The sequence below is a fragment of the Carassius carassius genome, unplaced genomic scaffold (genome assembly GCF_963082965.1).
Source record: "Carassius carassius unplaced genomic scaffold, fCarCar2.1 SCAFFOLD_62, whole genome shotgun sequence".
NCBI lineage: Eukaryota > Metazoa > Chordata > Actinopteri > Cypriniformes > Cyprinidae > Carassius > Carassius carassius.
Window position 1 is genome coordinate 803,300 of NW_026775179.1, and position 4,791 is coordinate 808,090.

Genomic DNA, 4,791 nt, shown 5'->3' on the forward strand with positions numbered 1-4,791 from the left:
ATTTGTCTGTTTCTCTCTTGTTCCGAGGTCTGTGTCCTGATCAGAGGGTCACTGCAGTCACCCGGATCCAGTACGTATCCAGACCAGATGGTGGATCAGCACCTAGAAAGGACCTCTACATCCCTGAAAGATAGCGGAGACCAGAACAACTAGAGCCCCAGATACAGATCCCCTGTAAAGACCTTGTCTCAGAGGACCACCAGGACAAGACCACAGGAAACAGATGATTCTTCTGCACAATCTGACTTTGCTGCAGCCTGGAATTGAACTACTTGTTTCGTCTGGTCAGAGGAGAACTGGCCCCCCAACTGAGCCTGGTTTCTCCCAAGGTTTTTTTCTCCATTCTGTCACCGAAGGAGTTTCGGTTCCTTGCCGCTGTCGCCTCTGGCTTGCTTAGTTGGAGACACTTCATCTACAGCGATATCGTTGACTTGATTGCAAATAAATGCACAGACACTATTTAACTGAATAGAGATGACATAACTGAATCCAATGATGAACTGCCTTTAACAATCATTTTTGCATTATTGACACTGTTTTCCTAATGAATGTTGTTCAGTTGCTTTGACGCAATGTATTTTGTTTAAAACACTATATAAATAAAGGTGACTTTGACTTTGACTCATTCTGAGGTATAATTAAAAAGAAAGCTTTTATTCTTTGCAAAGAAGGTCAGAAAGTCATACAGCAACACTGAGTTCCTGCAGAGTGAAACCGACCCAGGAAGAGGGCAGTCCTCCACCTTATATCCCTTTGCTCTTTCAAGGTTACACAGTCTTAACAGCTGTAACTTTCCATGAATAACATAAAACATACTCTCTATAGGTTCTTTCTCACACATTTAGGACTTAGGTGACCCCCTCAGGTCATCCTCAGGCATTGTCCCCCCCACTATATGGCCCAATGACCCTCTCAGGTCATTCTCAAACATCTGTTTCCCCCCCAGGTTTCGCCCTTCTGAACCACACAGCAATTCTAAGAAAACACATGCATATATGGGTATACAGAAGCAATGTTCAATGAATTTTTCCACCACAGTGCGTCAGGAAGATTCTTCTCGTCGACTACAGATCTTCGTAGGATGAGTCAACGAAATGGTAAGTGTTGTGTTCCTCCATGCTCTCGTCCTATGTATGAGCTGGATATACATGTTTACTGTTTTGTTTGTTTGGGGGAAGAGCACGCGGTTCTGGCTTTAGAGACGGGCGAGTGTGAGCATTGTGTACTGCTCTCAGTGAAGATGCTTCATGGTCGTCTGAACTATTTTCAGGCTGCACCCACCTTTTCATCGGAGGGCTCTCGTGCAGATTTGCATGACGTGTGCTTCTTCGGTGCACGAGGAGGATGATATATCTCTTGGGTCTTCGGACCATGAGCAGCCGCCTTACGTAGAGCGTGCTCCCACTCAGTTTACAGGTTTCTGAGACCACTAATGCTGAAATAGTGCTTCTGTTCAAATGAACTGTAAAACTAGCCCAAATCTGCTCAAAATCTTCTCTCTCAGTGAGAGAAAGCTGCTTCATTCAATGTTAAGGGCAAAACTTGCCAATTTGAAAGATGTGTATGTCTTATGAAATAAAATGTTTTTTTTTTAAACAACGCAGTAAGACAGTTTTTAATGTGTTAGAAGTTATTTGCACCAAAACTTATGTTAGAGCTTCAATGCTCAAGTTTGTCAGTTTACAGGTTTTTAATGTGTTAGAAGTTATATGGACAAAAACATATGTTAGAGCTTCAATGGTCAAGTTTGTCAGTTTACAGGTTTCTGAGACCACTAATGTTGAAATAGTGCTTCTGTTCCGCTAGGCTACTGCCCGTCCAAATCTCCATTTCAGATCAAAGTCAAAGTCACCTTTATTTATATAGCGCTTTAAACAAAATACATTGCGTCAAAGCAACTGAACAACATTCATTAGGAAAACAGTGTGTCAATAATGCAAAATGATAGTTAAAGGCAGTTCATCATTGAATTCAGTTATGTCATCTCTGTTCAGTTAAATAGTGTCTGTGCATTTATTTGCAATCAAGTCAACGATATCGCTGTAGATGAAGTGACCCCAACTAAGCAAGCCAGAGGCGACAGTGGCAAGGAACCGAAACTCCATCGGTGACAGAATGGAGAAAAAAACCTTGGGAGAAACCAGGCTCAGTTGGGGGGCCAGTTCTCTTCTGACCAGACGAAACAAGTAGTTCAATTCCAGGCTGCAGCAAAGTCAGATTGTGCAGAATAACCACAGACTGGATCTGGTGGCCACGGTGACCTCGGAACAAGAGAGAAACAGACAAATATTAGCGTAGATGCCATTCTTCTAATGATGTAGCAAGTACATAGGGTGTTAAGAGAAGTGTTTCCGGTTCCGGTTTACCTAATTAATGCAGCCTAAAAATCCTTTAACGGATTTGGATATTAAAAGCATATTAGTATGTTATGTGTATGCCAGGTTAAAGAGATGGGTCTTTAATCTAGATTTAAACTGCAAGAGTGTGTCTGCCTCCCGAACAATGTTAGGTAGGTTATTCCAGAGTTTAGGCGCCAAATAGGAAAAGGATCTGCCGCCCACAGTTGATTTTGATATTCTAGGTATTATCAAATTGCCTGAGTTTTGAGAACGTAGCGGATGTAGAGGATTATAATGTAAAAGGAGCTCATTCAATTACTGAGGTGCTAAACCATTCAGGGCTTTATAAGTAATAAGCAATATTTTAAAATCTATACAATGTTTGATAGGGAGCCAGTGCAGTGTTGACAGGACCTGGCTAATATGGTCATACTTCCTGGTTCTAGTAAGAACTCTTGCTGCTGCATTTTGGACTAGCTGTAGTTTGTTTACTAAGCGTGCAGAACAACCACCCAATAAAGCATTACAATAATCTAACCTTGAGGTCATAAATGCATCGTTTAACATTTCTGCATTTGACATTGAGAGCATAGGCCGTAATTTAGATATATTTTTGAGATGGAAAAATGCAGTTTTACAAATGCTAGAAATGTGGCTTTCTAAGGAAAGATTGCGATCAAATAGCACACCTAGGTTCCTAACTGATGACGAAGAATTGACAGAGCAACCATCAAGTCTTAGACAGTGTTCTAGGTTAGAGCCCTGCATGGGCCTCAAATCTAGGCCCGAGCCCGGCCCTGGCCCGAGACGCTCAGGCCCTAGCCCGACCCGTGTCCGACAGCTCATCAGAATTATCAGCCCGAGTCCGACACGAGCCCGTGTTTTTATTTATTTATCTTATTACACAGCAGAAGCCTGCCCTATTTGCAACAATTAAAAAAGGGGTCAGTTTTGTGTTATGTTTCTTTTCATTTCTTTATCAAGTTAATTTAGAAAAATGTTTGGAGCATTTTTTTTTTTTTAAATGAAGATTAACGTTAATCAGCCAAGCCGACAGCGAGTAGCCTACAGTAAAACATATTTAATCAATTAAGCCTCTCAAATTAACGTTAATACTTTACTTGGCTACAATAAAATCCATAAATATAAAACACTTCAAGCATATCACACAGACAGTTTAATATATGTTTATTTATTAAACCACAGTGACTAAAATAAAAAAAATTTGAAATACTGAGGCAGGCTCGCAACAGCGCTCGCAAACGAAATGAGAAATAGTCTACAATCTAAACAAATAAAATTAATTAAAAACAAACTTGCAGGTTATCTTACCTCAAAAATGCACCACAGAACATGTCCATTCTTTTTTCCATTAGTTTCCAACAGTTAAACGAAAATAAAGTCCAGTCAAATGAAAAGTTAGAACAGTCTCTTACAGAGCATCGTGGAGAAAAAGAATAGCATCCAGAGTGGAAGGTTTTAACCCACTCCTCTCTTCCATCACTCTTCCCGCTGCACTGAAGACACGTTCGCTGCTGCTGCTGGCGGGAGACTAAACACAGAGCGAGCCAGTCTTGACAGTTGCGGTAGCAGGGTCTCGTGCTGTTTCCACCATAGCAGCACATCTCGTCCATCACCTTCCATGTTGTGATTGAGGAGCATGTATTGCTGTACTTCATCGTCGTCATCCTCGTCCTGCTCCACAATGTTTTCAAACTTGGCCAGCGCTCTCTTCTTTGCTGCGTGGCCCGCAGCAACAGGTGCAGACACAGAAATGCTCGCAGCTGCATGAATCATCATTTTATAATTATTAGTTGACCAACTAGGCTATGATTAATACATTCATTTAGAGGCCTATAATAGCTACTACTACAGTAAGTGGATATAAGTGAAGTATAATCGTGGGTCGCGCTGACGGAAAAGCGTGCGTGCGTGCATGCGTGAGACTGTCATGTCAGTATGTCAGTGTAATTATAACGGGTTGAATTATCAGATTATGAAAGTTATGAGGTTATGAAATGTCTAGGTGTGTTTTTCTATCGTATACGTCAACTTCTCATTTTTTTTTTTTTATTAATGTCTAAAAATATAAATAGAAGGATAACCCAAAAAAGGCCCGAGGCCCGGCCCGCATGTGAGCTATAACGTGAAAATTGGCCCGAAGCCCGGCCCTAGGGGCATAAATAAGTCAGGGGCCCGTCGGGCTCGGGCTGAAATGCAGGGCTTTATTCTAGGTTATTATAAGCAGAGTTTTTAGGTCCTATAATTAACACCTCTGTTTTTTCAGAATTTAGCAGTAAGAAATTACTCGTCATCCAGTTTTTTATATCGACTATGCATTCCATTAGTTTTTCAAATTGGTGTGTTTCACCGGGCTGCGAAGAAATATAGAGCTGAGTATCATCAGCATAACAGTGAAAGCTAACACCATGTTTCCTGATGATGTTTCCCA